General features: G+C 56.3%; 1 protein-coding gene across 21 annotated transcripts in view; it reads left to right on the top strand.

Annotated features, from left to right (window-relative positions):
- TACC2 (transforming acidic coiled-coil containing protein 2) overlaps positions 1–24278 on the top strand; it is a 208012-nt gene that overhangs the window by 75075 nt on the left and 108659 nt on the right. The window contains exon 1 of one of the 21 annotated variants that reach the window (XM_070057110.1): positions 13553–13692. The exons of the other annotated variants lie outside the window; for them this stretch is intronic. The gene's annotated coding sequence lies outside the window, so the exon portion shown is untranslated. Of the gene's footprint in view, positions 1–13552; positions 13693–24278 lie in introns of those variants that run through there. 21 annotated transcript variants of the gene reach the window in all.

Below are 24278 nucleotides of genomic sequence, written 5' to 3'. Positions count from 1 at the left end.
CCTTCGGAGTCTTAGCCTCTTTGTATTATAGATTTGAGACCTGAGACCCAGAGAGGGTATGTGACTTCCTCAAAGCCACACAGGCTGCCAGGGGCCACTGGTCCAACTCATATAGAATCTTCAAGGCCAGGGCAGTTGGGGCTAGTGTTGTGCATAGTGGGTAAAGCTGCTTCCAGCATCCCATACCGGCTCTGGCTTGTGTCCTGACTGTACCATTTCTGATCCAGCTCCCTGCTAATGGCTTGGGAAAAGCAGTGGATGATGGCCCAAGTGTTTGGGTCCCTGCCACCCATGTGGGAGACCTGGATGAAGCTCTTGGCTTCAGCCTGGCTCAGTCCTGGCCGTTGTGGCCATCTGGGGAGTGAAACATCAGAGGGGAGATCTCTCTCTCTCTCTCTCTCTCTCTCTCTAATTCTGACTTTCAAATAAGCAAATCTTAAGAGAAAAAACAAAAAGCCAGAGCTCCTTCCAGCACCCGCTGGCCCTCGGGTGAGCAAGCCTGCCTTTGCCGTTGCCAGGAAGTTGGCCCGGGGTTGAGCCAGCTCGCACTCCTGTTCTCGATGGCTCTCTGGAGGTGGTGCTGGTTTGACCTTGTCCTTGGTTGTATCTGAGGGTGTCGCACAAGGCGATCTTGCTCTGCAGAAGAGTTTGGCTTCAGCCTGTGCGCCGTGCGGTGGCCGTTTGCCTCTGCATTGGCGGTAAGACTGCAGGAAAACCGTCCTCAGACTGCCTCGTTCACCCGGGCGCCGGCAGTGGGTGGACGCTGAGGGGGACAGCCCTCTGGGGTCAGCAGGAGCGGCCCAGCCGGCCCTCAGCCTCACATCCTCCAGCTGAGTGCGCCGTGGATGGAGGAAACCCTCAGAGGACGCGGCAGCCGCGTCAGGTTTCCTGCTGCACAGTTGGGCCCCGAGCGCTGGGGAGATAAAATGCTCCTAATGGGCCTGGGGTTTGCTTTGGCTTCTGCTCGAGGATGAGAGAAGCTGCCTGTGGGAACCAGCAGGCTCCCTGCGGAATTTGTGTTCGGAATCTTCTCTGGTTCCAGTTTCGCCACCGGCCGGGGGGTTCAGCAGGAACGGGGCCTGGAGATGGCCCCGGGGGACGGCCTTTGCTGTCCGAAACTCCCTTTGCGTTTTCACTCGGGTCGGGACCCACAGCAGTGGGGAGGTCGACCCCCCTTCCTGCTGCTTCCTGGCAGTCCCAGAAGCCGCTGCTCTACCGCCTAACAAAGGCTGTTTTCTGTCTCCTCCTCTAATGGATTTTCCTTTGGTACAAAACAGTGGCGGAAGGGCCAAAGGCAGAAGTGGACCTGGGCCTCAAAAGCTGTAGAGGCAGGAGCGACCCCTCCCCGCCCCCGCCCCCACCCCCATCAGCCTGTCTTGCCCCTCCCCCACCAAATCCTGGTTCCAGAGTTGGCCAAAACCCAGGCAGGGGAGTGATTCAGCAAAGTGGGGAGACCCCAGGTATCCCGCAGGAACAAATCCGTTACAGTTTGCCGAGTGGGATTTCATTCTAGGCTAAGAGTATGAACACTTTCTAAGAGTCCGTTCTAAGAGTATGAATGTTTTCGGCTGAACAGAGCTGGATTCAAATCTGTCACTCCCTGTGGGACAGTGGTCACGCTGATTTAATCTCTTAAAGCCTCAGTTTCTTCATCTGTAAAATGGGTATAAAATTAGTACCTGCTGGAGCACAGGAATGAAGTGGGCAGCCACATAGGTCTTCTCTGATTTCAGGAAGAGCTGAGCAGGGCTGGTGCAGAGAGGGGCCCAGTGAGGAGTGCTCACTACGGCAGTGCAGGGCCTGCACCTGCTGCCTAGCCCTCAGCACCATGGGCTGCACATAGCCACTCCTCAACAGATGTCTGTACGATGATGGTCTTGCCCAGTGGATACAAGGAGTGCCCATTTAATTCCCTCAAGTAGGCAGTGGAATCCCTTGGCCAGGCCACTTCAGGAATGCAACAACAAAGGCACAGAGTTACAGATCCCCAGTCTGTCCTCTCACTGCGTGGAGCAGAGAGTCTCCCACATGCAGGCCCCGTGCTGGGTGCTCTGGGCAGGGCTTCTCACCCTCAGCAGCCCCAGAACTTGATGATTTGATGATCGCTGTGGGGCTGCTGTGTGTGCAGTAGGATCTGAGCAGCCCAGGTGCCGGCGGCATCCCTCCAGTCTCGACGATGACAGATGTCTTCAGATCCCGCCCAGTTTCCTCCGGGGGCAAAACTGCCCCCTGGGAGTCCCTGCTGCAGGAGCTCAGCACTCACCACGCGGACAGAGTCTCACCAGGAGCTTGCAGGGGTAACGCTTCAGGCGCCATCCCAGGCCTGCTGAGAGGGGAATCTGTCCTTTTTTATTTTTTATTTTTTTTAAGATTTATTTATGTATTTGAAAGGCAGAGTTAGAGATGACAGACACACACAGAGGTCTTCCATCTCCTGGTTCACTCCCCAGATGACTGCAACAGCTACGGATGGGCCAGACCAAAGCCAGGGTCTTCTTCCCCATGGATCTCCCACATGGGTGCAGGGGCGCAAGGACTCGGGCCATCTTCCACTGCTTTCCCAGGTGTGTTAGCAGGGGGCTGGATTGGAAGTAGAGCAGCTGGGGCTCAAACCAGTGCCCATATGGGATGCTGGCATCACGGGTAGAAGCTTTGCCTGCAAGCCATGACACCAGCCTTGGAATCTGCAGTTTTAAGTATTTCTTTGAGAGGTAGACAGACACAGACACAGAAAGGGAGGGATGGAGGGGAGGGAAGGGAAAGAGAGAGAGAGAGAGCGAGTGAGCGAGCAAGCTTCCATCTGCTGATTCTTCTCCCAGATGCCTGCAACAGTCAGGACTTCCAGGGCAGGTGTCAGGAGTGTGCTGTTCCCCCAGAGCACCACCAGGCTTGTGGGCTTGCACTGTTCTCAGTCCTGGCTGGCCCTGAAATGCCCACCCCAGAGGTTCTGATTTAATGGATAGGCGGTGCAGCCCGGGAGCAGGGGGCCTCTGAGGCTCCCAGGGTTAATCTGCACAAGAGAGAGCTGTGGTTCCAAGAGATGCAGAAGCAAATCAAAGACTCAGCACTGCTCATGGGTGATGAGCTGTCTACACTCGCAGGCTCAGCACCCCTGTGGAAGCTGAAGCAGACCCTGGCTCTGCTGCAGCAGGGGCACCAGGTGCTTGCTCTTCTACCTTCGCGCTGTGGGCCAGGGGTGTCTGACTCTGCCTCCCGGAGGAGGCTGTTCTCCTGCCAGGGGAGACGGTACAGCAGGCAGAGCTGGGCTTTCTGTTTAGTCAGAGGCTTACTTGAAATTAGGGCAAGGCCAAGTTCAGTCTGGGAGCACCTTGGCCCCTGGAGGAGCTGGGCCGGGTGCCCTGCGCCCAGGAGACTGACCAGGGACCCAGCACCAGGACTCCCTGAACACAGGTCTGAGCGAGGCAGGCCTGCGTGCGTGAAGCAAGCCCGGGGCGCCCTCATGGCAAACCCAAAGGCCACCTGGAGAAACTCGCTGGGCTGAGAGCCGTTGGAAAGCCGCCGCATCGTTTCCGCGTGTGTATTCTGGGTTTCTTAGCCTGGGCGGAGCTCATGGCTGAATTTTTGGAAGGCCTGAGTTCCGCCTACAGATACTTGCCTCCGCCCTCCATCCAAGTGTTGCGGGGCTGCCGCTCAGGAATGCGTCCTGGTGCTTGTGCAGCCCTTCCTGGAATGCCAGGACTCAGTTCAGACGCTCAGCCCAGCGATTCCTTCTAGAGAGAAAGTCCCCCCCCCCGCACCGGGGTAACAAGTAAAATGGACCTCACGATATTGCAATGAGAGTCCACTCCAGTGGGTACGGCAGAGCGGGCTCTGGCCCTGGTTCTTCAAACATGTCCTGACATGTCCCGCACACAGAGCAATAACGCATGTTTAACCCCTTGCCCTGGTGGTGGGTAAGAGCTTGGGGTCTGTGGACACAGCCTGTGGGTGAACCTCAGCTCGGCTCTCCCTGCCTCTGCGGCTGCCCCGACCCTGGCCCCCCCCCCCCCCCGTTTCCTCCCTTGTGGATGAAGTATGATAGCAGCACCCACTGCATAGACTCTTTCTAAAACTGATTTGAGAGGCAGAGAAGCAGACATCTTCCACGTGGGTGGCAGGGACCCAGTGACTTGAGCTGCCCCCCCCCTCCGCCCCGGTCTGCTGGTGTAAGGGGCGGGAGCTGAGTGTCGAACCCAGGCACCTGGATATAGGATGTGGATGTAGCACCACAGGGCAAACGCCTGTTCCCATAGACTCTTTATTTTTTTTCAAGTGTTTATTGTCGCTCCCCGTCTTCGTGGAGGAACGACACAGGACCCTGCGCTGTTCTTTCGTCTGCTCAGCCCTCCCCGGGTTTGCTGCTGGTTCTTTCCGGGTTGGCTACCGACCCTTCCACCTCCGTGGAAGGGCGGTTCCCCCTGCCACATTCCCCACTTCCGCGGGGGAGCGGCACACCGCCGGCCGGCTCTCTCGGGGGCTGCACAGGTGTTCCTTCAGATAGATGTTCCTGGTGCATGTTGTCTCTCTCCTCCTTTATAGTCCTCTTCCACCAATCCCAACTCTGCTACCCACACGCCGAGTACGCTGCTCTCCTCCAATCAGGAGTAGGTCCTACAGTTTATCAGTTGAACTGGAGGCAGCTGTGTAGAAACTGTTTTCTTCTCTCCCAGCGCCATATTGTGGGAGAGCAGATGCATAGAATAAGTCTTAATTCCAGTAACTTAGTCTAGTCTGAGTTGCTCCCCACATTTATTTATTTATTTATTTTAGATTTATTTATATATTTAAAAGTGTGAGTTACACAGAGAGAGGAGAGGCAGAGAGAGAGGTCTTTCATCCTATGGTTTACTCCCCAATTGGCTGCAATGGCCAGAGCTGTGCCGATCTGAAGCCAGGAGCCAGGAGCTTCTTCCAGGTCTCCCATGTGGGTGCAGAGGCCCAAGGACTTGGGCCATCTTCTACTGCTATCCCAGGCCATAACACAGAGCTGGATCGGAAGTGGAGCAGCCAGGACTTGAACCAGCACCCATATGGGATGCCGGCATTTCAGGCCTGGGTGTTAACCCACTGCACCACAGTGCCAGCCCCTCAAGTATTTACTTATTTTAAAAGGCAGAGTTACAGAGAGAGCAAGCAAGATCTTCCATCTGCTGGTTCACTCCCCAAATGGCTACAACAGCTGGATCTGGGCCAGGCTGAAGCCAGGAGCTTCATCCGGGTCTCCCACATAGGTGACAGAGGCTCAAACACTGGGCCAGCTTTCCTTACTTTTCCCAGGCCACTAGCAAGGAGCTGGATAGATAGTGGAGCAGCCAGGGCTCCAGCTAGAGAGATGTGGGCTTTGCAGGCAGTGGCTTCACCGGCTACGCCACAGTACTGTCTCCCACCCCCACAGACTCTTGATGAGAATTTTAAAGTGGAGAAGAGGTGGACGCCACTCAGCAGGGTGCCAGCCAGCAGCTGCCATCCACAGTGTTAACTAATCATAGAGTCCTTGCTTTCTGAAGTTTTAAATTGCCTTCTTGATTTTTCTTTTCTTTGAAAAAATATTTATTTACTTGAAAGGCAGAGTGACAGGGAGGGAGAGACAGATCTTTCATTGCTGGCTCCCTCCCTCTAATGACTGCAACAGCCAGGTCTGGGCCAGGCCACAGCCAGAAGCCAGGAACTCCATCTGGGTGGCCCACATGGATAGCAGGGGCCCAAGCACGCGGGCCGTCCTCTGCTGCTTTCCCAAGTGCATTAGCAGGGAGCTGGATTGGAAGGGGAGCAGCCAGGAATCCAACTGATGCCCATAAGGGATGCCCACAGTGTTTTAATCTCGTGCTCCATGGTGCCAGCCCCAATTCTTGATTTCCTCTTTCCAGTGATGCAGTCAGGAGGCACAGGGCGAGCTGTCACCTGGCTGGTGTGTCACCCTCTTCCCAGCTGGCAGGTGACGAGCTAATCTTGCAGGGTGAGCACTGGGAGCTAGGTGAAGCCCTGAGGTGCCGCCCATCGTCCAGGAACAGCCTCACGGGGCAGGGCGGGGGAGACTGGCCTCTGAGGGGCACTCATTTCCCAGGAGAGTGTACAGATGGAGAAGAGCAGCAGGCGGGGGTGGGGGGGTCAGTGCTGCAGGGGCGTGGGGAGCAGGGTGCACTGGGGGAAGGCCTGGTCCCCCCCCCCCCCCCCCCCCCCGCCGAGGAGATCATGCTGTGGTCCACAGACAGCACACAGGCACCAAAGACCGAGAGCTCCTGGCCCACCTGCCTGGCCTGGCCTTCTGCCCGTATCTGGGAAGAATTCACCAGGGCAAGGGCCCCGTGTCTTCCCTTCTTTCTCTCCAACACCTAGAGCCCCATGGCCAATGGAAGGTGCTTGAGAGAGACCTGTTGAGTGAGTCAATCAGACGTTTCCTGTCACAAGCTACTGCGTTTCTGCAAGAATAGACTGTGGGGCCAGCATTGCGGCACAGGTTAAGCTGCTCCCTGTGATGCCAGCATCCATATGAGCACTGATTCCGGGTCCCGGCTGCTCCACTTCTGATCCAGGTCCCTGCTAAAGCATCTGGGAAAGCAATGGAAGATGGTGCAAGAGTCTGGACCGCTGCCACCTGCATGGGAGACCAGGATGGACCTCCTGGCTTCAGCCTGGGCTAGTCCTGGCCATTGTGTCCATTTGAGGAATGAACAAATAGATGGAAGATATATATATCTCTCTCTCTCCTTCTCTCTCTCTCCTTCTCTTTCTATCCTTCCCTCCCTGCCCCCTTCCCTCCCTCTGTCTCTAGATCTCTCCCTCTCTCTCCCTGTACTACTGCCTTTCTTTTTTTTTTAGTGATTTTTTTCAAGATTCATTAATTTATTTGAAAGTCACAGTTACACAGAAAGAGGAGAATCAGAGAGAGAGAGAGAGAGAGAGAGAGAGAGAGAGAGAGAGAGTCTTCATCCGATGGTTCACTCCCCAATTGGCCGCAATGGCCAGAGCTGTGCCGATCTGAAGCCAGGAGCCAGGAGCTTCTTCCAGGCCTCCCAGGTGGGTACAGGGGCCCAAGGACTAGGGCCATCCTCTTACTGTTTTCCCAGGCCACAGCAGAGAGCTGGATAGGAAATGGAACAGCTGGGTCTTGAACCGGCACCCATATGGGATGCCGGCACTTCAGGCCAGGGCGTTAGCCTGCTGCGCCACAGCACCAGCCCCAATGCTGCCTTTCAAATAAATAAATACATCTTTAAGAAAAAAGAAGTGATTGAATTCTCACCGTCTGGAACATTCCATTTCTCTACTCTGGTTCAAATCCACTTTCTGTTTAGCTGTTTTATCAGTGTCAATCATTCTCATGCCACAGCTATGTAATACTTGTATCATTACTTACTACCTTTCTTTAAATTGTACCGTTTCTGTTTTTAAAAAAGGTTCATTTATTTGAAAGGTAGAGTAACAGAAAAGAAAGGGAGATCTTCCCTCTGCTGGCTCACTCCCCAGATGCCCATAGCAGCCAGGGCTGGGCCAGGTCAAGGCCAGGAGCCAGGAGCTCCATCTGGTCTCCCATGTAGGCGGCAGGGGCCCAGGCTCTTGGACTGTGCTCCACTGCCTTCCCGTGACGTGAATTAGCAGGAAGTTGAATGGAAGTGGAGCAGCAGGGACACAACCCAGCGCCCCACAACACAGTGGTGGCCTAACCCGCATCATTTTTATTTCAACTCATCACTTGAGCTTTGCCCCAGTGATGTCTCTGAAATTGGGAGTTCGGTGTGCTAATTATATTTGTTTCCTAATATGTTTTAAGTGCATAACTAATAGTCTGAGCCAACAGCCACTTGCTCTGTAAAACTCAGCTTAAGTATTTCCTCTGCCGCCTGTGCCTCTCCAGGCTGGTGTAATAAAACAGTCATTTTCTGTCTGTCACATTCACATGGTAGCTGTTCCCTCATCTGGACGTAGACGCGTACACGGGAACCCTATGGCCGCTGCCTTTTTCACCCTGGTGCTTGGCACAGGGCCAGGACCACAGGTGTACGGAACGAGTGATTTCTAATAAGTGCCTGAGCCCCTTTAGTGTCAGGAGGCGTCTGCTGTCTGGCTTGTGTGTGTCCAAACCAGAGCCTCCTCTGATTCTCTGAGGACGGCGTGTTGTAATCCAGGGTCCCGGCGTTGCTGAGCTTCTGACTGGTGGTCGGTCAACAAAGCAGTTGCATGAGCTTCAGTTTGGACCCCAGCTCCCAGCAGGGGGCTGGCGGCCTCCTTGTCTGGCGGGGGTTGTGTGTGCCCCCCTTCCTTCAGCATCGCGTACCCCCCCGGCAGTTACCCAGCCAGCCTCAGTGTCCCCTGTCCTTCACCTCACTTCCCAGAACCTCTTCAGGATGGACCGGAGGTACTGGCAGTCTGGGAGCACAGGGGGAGCCCAGAGGAGGGGCTGCGGCCCCGTGGGATGCAAGGGCGCTCCCTTCCATCTCCTGGAAAGACTTCTAATGCACCTGCCACGGCCCCGTTCTTCCCGCTCTGACGCCGGCGTCTTCGATGCTCGTGCTTCTCTGTGAGCTCGGCCCTGTCTTTCACATGTTACGCCGGGAGACGAGTGGTGATGGCAGCCGCGCAGTGACGATTTGATGGCTTAATGGGTATGTCTGTGTCAAGACGTTTGGGTACAGGTTTCTAGCCGGGCTTCTAATTGTCATGTCACTTGTCACTTCTCAGTCAAAGCAAAATATTGTTGCCACAGCAGAGCATTTTTTTAAAAATTATTTGAGAGGTGGGGGGGGGGAGGGAGAGAGGGAGAGAGGGAGAGAGGGAGAGAGAGGGAGAGAGGGAGAGAAATGCTAGCTTACAAGAGAGCACACCCACAGGTTTACTCCCCAAATACCTGCAGTGGCTGGCACTGGGCTGGGCTGGAGCCAGGAGCCAGGGGCTCAGTCCAGGTCATCTTCCCTGTGAGTGGCAGGAACTGCTACTTGAGCCGTCACCGCTACCTCGCAGGGTCTGCGTTGGTAGGAAGCTGGAGTCAGGAACCGGAGCTAGCGGTGAACTCAGGAGTCCAGTGTGGGACGCAGGCATCTTCACTGTATCAGTCACGAGGCTAACTGCCCATTCCATCGCAACACAGTATTACAGGCAGCAGCAAACACATAGCAACGCCTTGCCTGGTGGACTGGGCCCGTGAGATTTCCTGGGCACCCACTGGCCTTTCCTATTCCAGGAGGCTCGCTTGCAGTGCGGCTTTTCATTCCTTTCTGTGGCTTTCCGTGCAGCATCTTGTCAACATCACAGTCCTTTGAGAATGCTTTGGCTGCAAGTAACAGGCAACCAGGACCAGAAAACTGCAGCAATCACGGGTGTAGCAATTTTTTTTAAAGATTTATTCATTTATTTATTTGAAAGAGGAGAGAGAGGGAGAGACAGAGAGCGAGAAAGAGGTCTTCCATCTGCAGGTTCACTCTCCAGATGGCTGCAATGGCCAGTGCTGGGCCAGGCCGAAGCCGGGAGCTTGGAAGTCCATATGGATCTCCCATTTGGGTGCAGGGGCCTAAGCACTTGGGCCGTCTGCTGCTGCTTACCCAGGTGCATTAGCAGAGAGCCAGATGGGACGTGGAGCAGCTGGGACACAAACCGACAGACACCCATATGTGATGCTGTTGTCAGAGGTGGCGGCTTTACCTGCTACACTGCAACACCGGCCCCAGGGGTGTGTCACCTTACCTAGTGGGGAGTGGGAGGCCGGGCACCTCTGAGGTTGAGGAATTCATCAGCTCTTGTCACCACTGAGGACCTAGGCCCTTTTCTGCTTCCCACGTGTAGGGCGTGGTTGATGTCCCCTCTGTCACTTCAAGCTGCCCGCAGTGGCTCCAGGCAGCATGCCCTCATGACAGTGCTGACAGGCAGGGACACAGGTGCAGGGTGGGGCTGTGCTGCATGGGCTCCTCCGAAGAGCAAGGGGAATGACCCAGGGGTCCACGCCTAAAGCATCTACCTGAACAAAGCTGAAGCAGGCAGGAAACCATGACGGCCCCCAAAGGTCAGGTTCAGAGTTTCTCCGTGCGGTTTGAAAGAGATCAGAATGATCCCGAACCCCATTGCTGAAGGGCACACACCTGAGCCCCTTCCCTAACTGCCTAGGAGCTGGGCCCGGGAATCTGCATTCTGAAACAGTAACCCAGCGCGCTCCTTGGCGCTGTTGCAGCTGCTTGTCTCCTGTGAACATCTCCAGGGAGTAGGAGCCCTTTTTACGGACTGGTCCTTGTGAAGGGAGGTCCCAGTTCTGGCCTTTTAGATTCAACACAGAAATACTGATGGATGCAATGACGCGATCTCTCTGGTATTTGCTTCAAAATAATCTGAGTTGGGGGGGAGGGGAAGAAAGCTTGTGGAAACAACAGATTTGGCCTTGACTGATCATGTTGGAGCTGGGTAACATACATAGGACCCATTGTACTCCATGAACCCTGCTTCCAAAGGCTTCTCTCTTTTAAAGTCTTCTAAAACCTGCGTTCTAGATGCCACATTGCCTGCGACCTTGACTACGTCATCCTCTTCCCTCTCAGGTGGGATTCTGGGATTCCAACAGCAGAAGCACGCTCTCAAGTGGCGATGGTGGTACTTTCATATTTTCTTCTCTCCTCTCCCTTCCTTCCTAATGAATGTCTTCTCCAAACAAAACCTCTGTGGGGCCCAAAGACATGACCAGCTCTGCCTGGTGCTGCAGGTGCCTCCCAGGCACACTTTAAGCTAACTCCAGGGGGCCAGCGCTGTGGCGCAGTAGGTTAATCCTCCACCTGCAATGCTGGCATTCCATTTGGATGCAGGTTCTAGTGCCAACAGCTCCTCTTCCTGTCCAGCTCTCTGTTGTGGCCTGGGAAAGCAGTAGAAGATGGCCAAAGCACTTGGGCCCCTGCACCCACACAGGAGACCCAGAGGAAGCTCTTGGCTCCTGGCTTCTGACTGGTCCAGCTTTGGCCATTGCAGTCATTTGGGGAGTGAACCAGTGGATGGAAGACCTTTCTCCCTGTCTCTCCCTCTCACTGTCTATAACTCTGCCTCTCAAATAAATAAATAAAATCTTTTTTTAAAAAAAATATAACTCCAGGAACCACAGGACTCTGGAGAAGATCATTCAATAGTGTCTGCTCCCAGTCCTGCTGCAAACTCTCAGCCCATGTTGTTGCACAGCTCATCCCCAGAACTCAGACCCAAGCACTCCTGAGGACGGTACAGATTCAGCGATGGATCCGGTCTCTCAGACATTCTCTTGCCTGTGATTGAGTCTCCTATAGATTCCAGGTAGCCCAGGACAGAGGTCACAGCACACACCTGTCCTGAGTGTGGTGTTGTGTTGTCACCTGAACAGGAGCAGAGGAGATAGAAGTGCACACTTGCCGTAGGTTCAAGTTCATTGTCCAGGCAATGTTTCTGGCTGTGGCTAGGACTAGGGCTGTGTGGGTTGCTTGAGAGGTCCCAATGTGGACCTCTTCTTGTGTTTGTCATAGTGGGACTTGAATCTCAATTGCTTGTACTGTGGGAGCCCTGGAATTCATACGCCAATGAGTAAGTCCCATGGGGCCCTGGCTGTGTGAGTGCCAGCTGCCCAAGACCGCTGCAGTGCAGTGAGTGAGCCTGGGGCCTCTCCGAGGGGGAATGGGGTCAGCCAGAGCGTTTCTCCGGCAGTGAGTGCTTGTAAACTCTGGAGACAGCCATGGAATTCAAGGCACTCTCTCACAATGCTTCCAAGAAGAGATCAGCTCACAGGAATCACCAGAGTCCTCCTGTGTTAGTTTCCTATTGCTGCTCTAATAAATCACCACAAAATTAGTGGCTGAAGACAACAGGAGCATACTTCCCTGCAGTCTGCAGGTGGAACTCCTAACAAGGGTCTCAGCGGGCTAACGCCAAGCCTTCAGCTGGCCCCTGTTCCTTTCCCAAAGCCCCAGGGAAAAGCCACGCCCTTGCATTTTGTGCAGCTCCGAGACCACCTGTATTCCGGGCTCATGGTCCCCTTCCACCGGGCCAAAGCCAGCAACACAGCATCTGCAAGTGTCTGCCTCTGCTCCTCCCACTCCCCCCTCTCTCTCCCCTCCTTCCCCTCTGAGGAACCATGGTGGTTACTCTGGGCCCCCCCACATCATCTAGAATAATCTCTCCGGACTAAGGTCGGATGATTAGCAGCTTCAATTCCAAGTGCCACCTAATCCCCTCTGCCATGTCACTTAATGTATTCAATCCTCCAGGGATGAAGGGGCGGGCCTTCATTCTGCTGACCTTAGTGAGACAGCAGTGCCTACCTGTGTTGTGATGAAGCTGCACCTGTCAATCTCATCTCAGCTCTCAGCCCGAGTTCCAGTTCACGAGGTGGTGCGTGGTTATGTTTTTACACACACGACTGTGCCCTTAGGGTTAGGGCACAAGACCCTAAAGACTGCATCCCAGTTCTAACTTCATCAGTAGCCAATGGTACAGATGTAAACAAATCAGCCTATTTGGGTCTCAGTTATCAGTCTGTGAAATGGGCACACTAGTACCACGCTGGTAAGTCCCTGATACGCTTGTGTTTCGATTTCTCTCGGAAATGACACCCTTAGACTCTCACGATGCTTTGAGAAACAATTCAAGCAGGCTATTAAGATTCCATTTCTTGATACCACAGAGCCCTCGAGCCTGGGGCATCTGTTTCTTTAAGAGGAGGAAAGGAAGTGTTGAGTCATTTGTGAGCCTCTCGGCCTTTGGCCCCTGAGTATATAAAATATAGCAATGCTTTCGTGGACACTAAACTTAAAACAGGAAGCCTGGCGGCCACATATAGAAGGTGACCTGCAGTGGGTGTGGGCAGGGAAGCTCCACTTGTGGGTGTGAGGTCAGCGTCGGCGCAGGAGTTCCATCATGGGAAACAAACAACAAACTCACCCCTAGCAGCAGCCTGCCCCCTCGGGAGGTGGGGTGCACCTGACCTCTGCCTCCTTCAGGGGTGCAGCACAGCCAGGGTTGCAGGGAACCAGCGTGCCCGGTGCGGAGCCCGCCCCCGATGAGTGGTTAGGCACCCTTAGGACAGGGGAGGAAAGGGCCGGAATGCGGTTCTGGGCACCGCGGATGCGCCAGGTCACCCCAACCTCTTTCTGAGCTACCTGGGGTTGCAAGCGGGCGACCCCCGCAGGAGGAGCTGCGACGGGCTGCTGGATCACCGAGTCGCGGTGACCTTCCTCGGGTTGCCCCAGGTAGTGGAAAGCGCCGTGGAACGGCCCCGCGCGGCACCAACTTCTCATGACTCAGAGGCTCCTGGAAGGAGTCTGCGGGGCCGCGCCGCCCGCCGAGAGCCGGTGCGCTTCCGCGCCGCGCCTCCGTGCGTCTGGGCGCGCCGCGCATTCCTGGCCCGGGCGGAGAGCGCGGCGGGCGCCCGAGCGAGCAGCTGGCTGCGCGCTGGCCGGGTCGGAGCGCCCAGCGCTGGGGGAGGAGCCTGGCCCGGCCGCCGGCGCCGCGCTCCCAGTCATTGGCCTTTTGTGCTGCAACTTTCCCCGAGCCCTCGGGGGAGCTGTGCGGTCCCCGCGCCCGCCCCGCGCCGTTGCCCCGGGAAAGTTTGCGTCCCCCGGCCCGAGCGGGCCGTGGAGACTCCACGCGTCGCGCCGCCACCGGCGGACTCGGAAAACTCCACCGCTCCAGGGTTCTGTGGCTGTGGCGTCCCTGAAGGAAGGCGGCTCCGGGAGGGCCAGTCCTGACCGCCCCGAGCCGGTAAGACTGCTGCGGCCACGGGTGGGCCGGCGGGCGCCCGGGGTCAGGGAGGAGACCGGCAGCCGGGACCCGGGACCTTGGCCGCCAGACAAAGGCGTTGCGGGACGCACTCGCTGGGGCTCCTTTCGGCTTATGCCAACCGGGACTGGCGAAGGGAGGCGAAACGGCCGAATGGCAGAAGAGCGCGCCCGCCGGGCTACCGGTGGGGCCGCGGCGCCTGCCCCGGAGGCTCGTTCGCCGGAATGGGGCCGGCGAGATCTGCGCCAGCGGCTGGGGTCCCCGCACGGGGTGGGGTCCCCACGGCCTCCGCACCATCCCCACTGGCTCCGAGTCGGGGTGGTCCTGGTGGGTGGCTCTGGGGCACCCCTGGCGGGCCACAGCGGGCGCGTGGATTCGCCATAAAACGCTGCTCTGGGTTTCCTCCGAGTTTGGGACTTTTAAATTCTCCAATAGTTACGTCAGCGGGGCCGAGCGCACGGGCGGCTGAGCACGGCACGTGACCCGCTGGAGCGTCCCCCGGGCGTCCTCTGGCTCCGGGAGTCCTGGAAATGCGGCCGCATGCGGGGCGCGGCGTGCGTGGCCCTGCGTGCGTGCCTTTCTGGCGGACAGCTTGGTCTTCCCTGTTCTTGTTGCCTCTGGCCCTGGAAGGCTAAGACGGAAGCAGACCTGGTGGAGGGGAACGGGAGCCCCTGGCCAGACAGGGAGAAGGGGCTGGGTGGCCGCACAGCCCCGCCATACCATCTCGCGGGAGGGCAGGACCCCAGCGCAAGGTGCACTGTGTCCGCGTGCACCTGTGACTGCCGGGGCCTCCATCCCGCGCGTGGGAAGTCAAGCATCCTAGGACCGTTTCCTGCTGTTTGAAGCCCCGGGAAGGGGCAGCTCTGTTGCAGGCAGAGCCTTCTGTCTGTCCTCACCCTCTGGCTCCCTGTTGAAGCCACATTTCAAAAGCCACTTCTATTGTACTTGCATTCGGAAAGCATTTTATGGAGGGCCGTGACCTGAAGCTGTTTCATCTGTGGTTTCCCTCTGTTCAGACTCACAGAGAAAGTGCGTCTTCCTCAGTGTTTCAGGGGCAGCCGGTGGCTGGAACTCCCAGGAAGGGTTTTGCTGGGAACAGCACAGTGAGTTACTCCCAGAGCGCCTGGCTTTGTGTCCTGAGCCAGGCCAGGGCCTCCTGAGAACCGGGCCAGCAGGGAGTGGATTCCCCCTGGGGCTTCTTCTCCCAGGCTCTGCCCAGGTGAGCTCTTTCCTCCAGGGAGAGTTGGAGCAGGAAGTGGGGCAGCGGCCACCCTCCTCGTCCAGGGCCGACACAGCCACTCACAGCTTCCTCCTTGGCTCTCGCACTGTGGCCAGTTCCTGGTCAGAAGTTCTGGCCGGAGCTCAGGAGTGTGACCTGCTTTCTGTGTAAGCATTGGTGCCCAGGCCTTGCTGCTTGTGGAAATCCACGGGTCAGATGCTCCCCAGTGCGTGAATCCCAGACAGAGACTCAGCCTCCATTCACCACCTCTCCCTTGTTCCCCAGTGCCCGGGCACTTTGCAGGAGCTGGGAGGAACTGAAATCAAGTCTTCATGTCACAGGTAGGAAGAGGGAGACTCAGAGAAGCCTGGGGCTGAGCCAGGGTCACGCATCAAGACAGGCTGAACCCCAGACCCCAGACACCTGGCCTGGCGTCCTCTGTGCTGGGCCCTGCAGGCGGCCTCTTCAGCTTTATTTGGATCTGTTTGGTTGTGATTTGTCGCTTCTATGGAAACAGATACCGCTGTGGGGGAGACGTGTCTGGGTCTGCTTTGCAGCACCACTCCGCCTGAGGGTAGCTGGTGGTTGTGTTGAGTAGGACGTGGTCCTTGCCTTCCAGGTGTGTGTGTGTGTGTGTGTGTGACCTGAACGTACACATCCAGGGCAGACTTGGTGGGGGAGGGGGGGTCAGGCCCAGGAGGGGTCATCTGGACGTGTGTGAGGTGGTTTAGGTTGTCCCAGGGACTGGGGTCAGGGAGGTGGGTGAGGGCCGGGGTGCTGTACCCCTGAGTAACCAAGACTTGCCCCCACCCCAATGCCGGTAGCATCCCATGCAGACGTTGCTGCCAGGGTGTGTGTGAGGAATTGGGAGAGAGCCCTAAATAGGAGAATGGAAAAAAAAAAAAGGGGTCTGCAGCCTGCGAGGCCGCAGGCTATAGGTGAAGAGGAGGCTTAGGGGAGAGCACCTGTGTGCATATGTGTGTGTGTGTACACGTGTGGGTGGGTGTGCCTGTGTTCTCATGGGACTGGGCTCCACGGCCCTTGGCTTTGTTGTGGTGTGGGTGTAGCAGGCCCTGGCACCTTTGCACAGGGAATCGGGAGAAGCCTTGGGGAGTGGGAGGTGGAGGCAGCGAGCGATGCTGGCGAGAGGAGCAGCTCTCCGCCAAGGACAGCTGGAGGGCCCGGGCCCCTCGGCTCTCCCGTTGGAACCCAGGTCTGGGAAACCCGTCTGCCTCTCCCGCAGCCGAGGTCGCAGTCCTTCCTAACCCCAGTAACCATTTCCACAGCAACTCACTGTGACGAGCAAACATCCCAAGGATTATGACGTCCTTTGGGAAAAGCCAGAGGCTTGTGAACGAAGCGTGGGGAAGCCGAAGTTTTCGGGGCGTGCATCTGAAAATGGAGCCGAGGGCTAGGGGGATTCCCCGGGGAGTGTGGAGCGAGCCTCTGTAGGGGACACTTCCGTTTCTGATACACAGAGGCTGTCCCCCCACCCCCATCCTCCCCATCCACGCTGCTGCAGCCGCTGTAGTGTAGCTGTCGCATTTAAGGCTGCCGGCTAAGAGAAAGCGAAGTGCCCCAGATGTTGTCTCCCCTGGGATGGGGGGGGCAGTATGGAGAAAGCTCAATTTAGAGATGAGTCCCTGCCCCTCCCCGACTTGCTTTGTGACCTTGAGCAAGTCTTGAACCACCGCTGGGTCCCTTTCCTCCTAGTGGGTGGTGGGGAGGGCTGTCCTGCCAGAGCTGCAGAGGCCGGTGGTGAAATCATGTGTGGGAACACCCTTGGGAACCTGGGAAGTGCTGTGCAAATGGAAGAGGAGTCAGGCTAATGTTTTTCACCTCGTCGTAATGAAAGGAATTTATTTCGGGGAGCGGGACTACTAACCACTGAGTGCTTTCTTGTATTATTATTATTGTAAATGCAACCAAGGAGACACACCAGCCTACGCGAGTCTGTTATGAGAGGCTTCTGGTCGACTCTCCTATCCAGGACCTGGCTGTCTGGACTCCTCTTGGTTCCCCCTCCCTTGCTCGGTCATTGCACCCTCTCACGGTTTATTTCCCCTTTCCCTAGAAAACAAGTGAAAATAAACGAATTCGGCACCTGGGTCAGTTGGGCTCCCGGAGAGCAAATCTGGGGCGAAATAAACAGGAGAGAAAGCAGTCGCCCGCGGCTCATCTCTGCAGCTGTTCCCGTGGTTGTGGCCACGTGTGGTCCTCTGAGCTCTGGGATCTCCCCCAGGGTCTGTGTCATTGAGAATAGAAGGCTCGTGGCCGGCATCTGGGGGCTGAGCTTCTCGAAGGCATGAGCTGGGTCTCAGGTCACGACTGTGCCCCCGGTGGGGTGCGTATGGAACGAGACGGGAGGATGAGCCGGCGGTTGGATCAGCCTCAGCAGCTTCCTTCCCCCTCCTCGGGTCATGGCTGGGGCCCGGCCCCTCTGGCCCCTCCGGCCCCTCCGGCCCCCAAGCCTCCTGCTCTGTGGCTCGCTGCTTCACACCGAGCAGGACAGGGATTACCTTTTGCACCTTGACCGAAGCTCATGCAGCCTTGCCGGTTACCTGACCCCGGAATCTGTATTCCTGGGCTCCCCGTGTACAACTCCCAGGTCATCGTGTGACCAGCGTGGGCCAGGGTCTCTGCCTGGGTCCTCTCTGCGTCCGTGGTGCCTGTGCTGGGCTGGGCAGGGCTGACTTTGCAGCAGTCTCATTGCTTTGCACTCAAGCCCTGGACCTTGCTGCAGTGTAGGTAATTTTGCTAATTGTGGAGTTTTGCAATCAGGGAAAATCTGTGATTCTGGTAAGGTACTGAGGACTCAATGGGTTTTTTCTTTTTTTTCTAAAAAGAAACAGCTGGGGTGGGCATTTAGCTGGGTGGCTAAGCAGCTGCTTGGGATGCCTGCATCTCAGACCAGAGTGCCTGGGCTCATGTTCCAGCTCTGCTCCAGATTCTAACCTCTTTCCAGCGTGCACTGCGGGAGGCAATAGGTAATAGCTTCAATGGCTGGGTCCCAGGGCCAGCGCGGTGGTGTAGTGGGTAAAGCTGCCGCCTGCAGTGCCAGCACCCCATATGGGCACTGGTTCGAGTCCCAGCTGCTCCACTTCTGATCCAGCTCCCTGCCAATGCACCTGGGAAAGCAGTAGAAGATGGCCTAAGTCCTTGGGCCTCTGCACCCATGTGGGAGACCTGGAGGAAGCTCCTGCCTCCTGGCTTCGGATCAGCCCAGCTCCAGCTGTTGAGGCCATTTGGGGAGTGAGCCAGCGGATGGAAGACTCTCGCTCGCTCTCTCTCGCTCTCTCTCACTCTCTCTCTCTCTCTCTCTCTGGCTCTCTGTAATCTGCCTTTCAAATAAAATAATTCTTTTTTTAAAAAAAATAGTTGGGTCCCTGCCTCTGGTGTGGGAGACTGAGATTGAATTCTTAGACCCTGGCACTGGCCAGGTCCAACCCTCGCTGTTGTAAGCATTTAGGGGAGTGAAACCATGGATGGAGATCGCTGTCTCTCCACCTTTCAAATAAAGAAGACATAATAAACATCTAAAATGTTGCCAGTCTATGTAAAAACATTGGAGCTGTTTGTTGTGGCTTCAGCTTGTTGGTGAAATGAGTTGCCTGACCCGAGCTTGAACAGGGACTGGGTTTGCCTCTGGCTGCAAATGGCTGGTCAGTGGCAGAGGTGGATTCTGGCTCCAAGCTGTGCCCCGAGTCTGAACTCCTTGGACTGTGCTTGCTGGCGCTGCCCCCCAGCCCCTGGACTCCTCAGTCTCTCTCTGTGTCTGGTGTGCTGGCAGGGATAGTCACCTGTGCATCTGATGCACTGGCTTCAGGGGGAAGTAGGCGGGCTCTTGCTGGGATCTTGACCCGGGCCGTTGTGGCCCATTCGGGAGGGCAGTGTCCCTTGTCTGCCCACATAGCTTCTCCTAACACCTGGGCAGCGGAGGTGGCAGGGTGGGGCACATGGACGTCATAAAAGCACGACCAGTAGTTTGTGGTTGACAACAGTATACCTGTTGTATTTGCCTGGGTGATGTCATCGTGGGTGGTGGCACACTTCCCCGGCACCTTGCTAGACAAACGTTTCCATGGCTGGTCTTAGAATCTTCCCACCTCTTTTCCAGGCAGGGGCTGCCATTGGTCTCTGTGCCGGGGAAGGGGGTGAGGGGGGCTCCTCCCAGGTTTGCAGGCTTCTCACTGCTGGTGTGTGGTTCAGGCACAGGCAGTGTGGCCCCAGCTCTGACCTCCTGGCACCTGTGCCAACCTGCCTCTCCACCAGGGGTTGGGGGGGGGGGGACTTGGATAAGTTTAATTTTTTCATGTGCAAAGGCTCCTGAGCTGCTCAGGAGCAGACAAAAAAGAATGTACCTTAAAAATTGGGCTTGGAAATCAGAAAAGTACAGCTCATAATTGAAACAGGCAGGAGTCCAATTTCCAGTGGCTGTAAAACGTTACATTGTATCAGCCTCTTTGGCTGCCTGTGGTTCTGCCTCTTGGTTTATTCATGCGTTTTTGCCTGCTAAGGTTTGTGTTGCTGACCTGGGACTGAAAATCCAGCAGTGAAGGTAGTGGTTGCTGGTCCTGACACCTCCACCTGCCCCCACTGCAGGTGCCTCTCCTGGGGCTGTGCCCCTCAGCTCAGGACCTGGAGCCGCGATGTGCTTTTCCCACGGGAAGGCACTGGGCAGACAGCGCAGGTTCCCAAATGGGGACAGGGTCAGTGGTGGCAGGCCTGGGTTCTTGCCATGTATGTCTTTGCCAAGTCACTTGATTCCGCGAGTCCCAGTCTCCCATTCTGTAAAGTGACTTAGCTGTCGCGTTTGTAAGCGTCGTGCAGAGTGAGAAGGGGCAGCCTTTGGCAAAGCTCTGAGATACCGCTCAGACGGAAGTTGCTGTATATTCCAGTGGAAAACGTCTTTAAATTGCTGAGCTTTCTTAGCGGGGAGTGGAAATTCCGTCTCTGTTCTCCCAGACCCGGAGGCGGTGGGACCTCTTACACAAGCGGCCCCCCCCCCCCGAGTCCTGTGGGGGCTGCCTTCCTGTTCCTCTGCTCAAGCCAGGCCCAGGGATTTCCTGGCCCCTGTACCCTTGGACCCAGATCCAAGTCCCGATTCTGTCTTCATCCTCTCCCAGGGGAGGAGCTCAGCGGAGAAGGCGTGCAACGCTGTCCACGCAGTCTCAGCACATGCGAGAGTACTTCAGAAAGCTCATGACATGTTTATTTTTTTAAGACTTATTTATTTGAAAGGCAGAGTTACAGAGACAAAGAGAGATAATGAGAGAGGTCTTCTATCCACTGGTTCATTCCCCAAATGGCTGCAGCTGCTGCGGCTGGGCTGATCCAAAGCCAGGAGCCAGAAGCTTCTTCCAGGTCTCCCATCTGGGTGCAGGGGCCCAAGCACTTGGGCCATCTTCTGGTGCTTTTCCCAGGCCACAGCAGGGAGCTGGATGGGAAGTGGAGTAGCCGAGACTTGAACTGGTGCCCATATAGGATGCCAGCACTGTGGCGCAGCCGGTTAAGCCCCACCATGTTGCAGATTTGTGACTCGCTTCCCTTCTCTTTTCTCAGATGGAATTAATGGATAGGAGTAGCACAGACTGCTGTTTGTGGGAAAGAAGTTTGTGGAAAAAGTGGAATTAAAATGAGTTTATTTTGGTGCAGAATTTTTTGAAATCCATGCCTAGCTTTTTTTTTTCATAATATGTATTTTCCATAATTTTTTTGAAGAACCCCTCGTTGTTGTTGCAAAATGTGTTGCCCCTGATTAAACCCATATTTTAATTCCGTTTTCTCTTGACCTTTTGAACATAGCCTCATGTTTTAGCTGCGTTGGTGAGAACAGCCCCCGCGTTTCCTGTGCTGTGGTGCACGGTTTCCAGGGATCCTGGCTTTGAGTTTGGTTGCTGTGTGGTCATTTCCAAAGTTCTGTGTTCCCGGGCCAGTGTTGTGGCACAGCAGGTAAAGCCGCTGCCTGTGACACCGGCATGCCATCGGGGCGCTGGTTCATGTCCTGGCCGTTCCACTTCTGATCCAGCTCCCTGATAATGGCCTGGGAGAAGCTGTGGATGATGGTCCAAGTACTTGGCCCCTGCCAACCTCATGGGAGACCCAGATGAAGTTCCTGACTCCTAGCTTTGGCCTGGCTCAGCCCTGGCTCTTGCGGTCATTTGGGGAGTAAGTCAGCGGATAGAAGGTTTCTCTCTCTCTCCCTGTCTGTAACTCTGACTTTCAAATTAAAAAATAAATCTTTTTTTTTTTTTTTTGACAGGTAGAGTTATGGACAGTGAGAGAGAGAGAGAGACAGAGAGAAAGGTCTTCCTTCCGTTGGTTCACCCTCCAAATGGCTGCTACCGCCAGCACTGCGCTGATCTGAAGCCAGGAGCCAGGTGCTTCCTCCTGGTCTCCCACATGGGTGCAGGGCCCAAGCACTCGGGCCATCCTCCACTGCCCTCCTGGGCCACAGCAGAGAGCTGGACTGGAAGAGGAGCAGCCGGGACTAGAACCCGGCGTCCAGATGGGGTGCTGGCGCCACAGGCGGAGGATTAACCAAGTGAGCCACGGCGTTGGCCTAATAAGTAAATCTCAATAAGTTCTGTGTTGGGTGGTGCTGTGGTACAGAAGGTTAAGCCTCCGCTTGTGGCGCTGGCATCCCATGTGGGCGCCAGTTCTGGTCCCGGCTGCTCATCTTCCAATCAGCTCCCTGCTAACGGGAAAGCAGTGGAAAATGGCCCAAGTGCTTGGGCTCCTGCCCTGACGTGGGAGACCAGGATGACACACCTGGCTCCTGACTTCAGATTGGAGCCCAGCTCCGGCTGTTGCAGCCATCTGAGGAGCAAACCAATGGGTGGAAGACCTCCCTCTGTGTCTCCCTCTCTCTGTAACTCTGCCTCCCAAATAAATAAATCTTAAAAAAAAAAAAAAAAGACTTAAAAAATAAGTTCTGTGGTAGTCTGTGTCGGGAAAAGGACCTACGTTCACTCATAGGCAGTATTACTTAGAATGAAATCAATTTGTTTAAATTGAACAACTGGCTTCATTTAAAGATAAGCAGGTAATCGTCTTTAATCCCTGTTAAAGATAAGCAAATACCGACACAGGGGCCTTTGGTTCCATGGGCAAGGCCTGCAGTTAATGTGGCTTTCCAACCACTGAGACGTTCGACCCCCCGCCCTGTACGTGGTGTTGGGTGAGTGTCGCGAAGCCTCCCCGGCAGTGGCCTGAGTTACAGCCGGGCTCTCCTGGCACCTGAGCCACCCCAAAGCCGGCACCTGCTCTTCCTCCGCTTTTCCTCCATGGCCCACACGTTCGGTTCTGAACACTCGGCCACAGGTTCCTCATGAATCTCTGATGCCCACATCTCCCCCAGGACTGCGGGCTCCTGGCCTGACCACCCGGGGCTCGGAGCCCCCTCTGAGCCGACCTGCTGCAGGTCCCACGGCCACCCCCGGCGCACAGCCACCTCCGTCTTCTGGGGCCAGGCTGAGCCCGGGGTGCTGGGAGTGACTGCTTGCCTGCTGGTTTTGCTCAGGAAGCTGCTGTTGGCCTCCTGCTGCCCCCAGTTGCCAGCTCGCAGAAGCATTGCAGGCACAGCACAAAGAGCTCCCAGATTCCTTCCTCCCTGCTGCCCCAGTTGTTGGCATTTATTGGACGCAGATCTCATGTATATTGTTATTGCTGGGCCTTCTCTAAAGTATGTGAGAGCAAGTTACAGACGTAAAGCTGACCCCTTCGCAGAAAGACCCCCCAAACCTGGGAAAGACAAACAGGTGCCGTTCCTCGCACCTGTGACACAAGGGTGCAGGCGGGAAGTCAGCTCTCAGTGCTCAGAATCCGTCCACGCGAGCGGCTCTGTCCCTTTCCCATCCCATCCAGGATCCCCTCTGGCAGGCCTGCAGTCTCTTCTCTTTCATGGCCTTGGGGATGCAGCACGTTCGTGCTGGATGAGGGCCCTCGGCCTGTCTGTCGGTTTCCTCCTGACTGGACTCTCCCTGGCCATTGATGACCCCTGGGCCTTCCCTGGAAATCCTGGCCAGCACCTGGCCCACCTGGTGCCCATCAACTCTCATCTTCCCATTTGCGGGCCACGCCATGGTCCACGTGTGTCCGCCCGCCGCCTCAGCACCTCTGACAGCTCCTGGCTGAGTTGCCCGGCCCCGTGCCTCCCGGGTCCCTTCTTCCCACCACAGTTACGGTTGGCATCGTTTTGGGAAGGGAGCCCCCTCCCCCACCCCGCATCCTTCATGTGTCCATATCCTTGTTAGTGTCCGAATAAGTGGGTTAGCGGATTATTTTATTCAGTGGGTTAGAATCCATTTCTGTGTCTCTCTCCCCTGATTTGGCCAGTGACAGCCTTCGAAGTAGTTCTTACGTCCTTTGGGCAGAACCCCTGTCAGCAGACGTAGCTGGGAAAGAGATGTGTGGACAGCTGCACACACGTGCAGCCCCAGCTCTAGCTCCGTGTTTGTCTCGTACCTGAGTGCAGCCCAGCTCCGTTCCGTATCCACACACCCTTCTCTGACCCGGCTCCCGTGTGCTCGGTGTGGCTCTTGCTGTTGTCACCCACTGGGCGGTGATTCCCCTGGGGCCCTGATGGCCTGCTCTGTGGCCCTGCTGCCCCTCACCCAAGGGGAGCGGAGGTAGTCCAGTGGCCTCCCAGCTGAACTGTCAGGGAGAGGGAGGGAGGAGTCTTTAGAAATCTGCACTGCCCGCTGCCCGGGTGAGGGCTGCAGCCCTTCCCTTCACAGAACCTCACAGAACCTGAGCCACCCAAAGCCGGCACCTGCCCTCCCTCTGCTTCTCCTCCGCGGTGTCTAGGACACGGGCTCCTGCCAGACACTGGATCTTCCCAGCCCCGAGAATTGTGAGAAATACGGGCCTGTTGATGGCAGGCGACCCATTTATGGCGTTTGGCTATGGCAGCCCGAATGGACCAAGAAACGCGCTCTGATCCCCACCAGGGAGGGGCCTTCGGCTCCTCGGGTGAGATCTTGATCAGCCTGCCCTCCCTGGGCAGGTGCTCACCACGGCGTCCATCCTGGAGCCTGCCCTGGGCGCCTCCTGTGGCACGGCCCACCTGTGTGGAGCTGCAGGTGTGGGCTTCGGAGACTGGGACCCGAGCGTCCTCCTGTGTGTGTGAGTGTGCGGGGGTGACTCTCGGCTGCTCCGAGCAGCACTTGTTGAGACAAGCTTCCCTCCCTGACATTCCAGTGGCAGAGCCACCCTCTGCTGCCCTGACTGCATTTATAGTGGGCTGGCCCCAGCAGCTGGTGGCAGCAGCTGGCGGAGAAGAGCTCGGACAGACTTGTTTTTTCCCTCCTCTGAAAAAAATATTTCAGTCTCTGTAGACCCAGTGCGA

This window comes from Oryctolagus cuniculus, chromosome 15 (assembly GCF_964237555.1).
Source record: "Oryctolagus cuniculus chromosome 15, mOryCun1.1, whole genome shotgun sequence".
Taxonomy (NCBI): domain Eukaryota; kingdom Metazoa; phylum Chordata; class Mammalia; order Lagomorpha; family Leporidae; genus Oryctolagus; species Oryctolagus cuniculus.
This window is presented reverse-complemented; position numbering and strand designations above follow the sequence as displayed.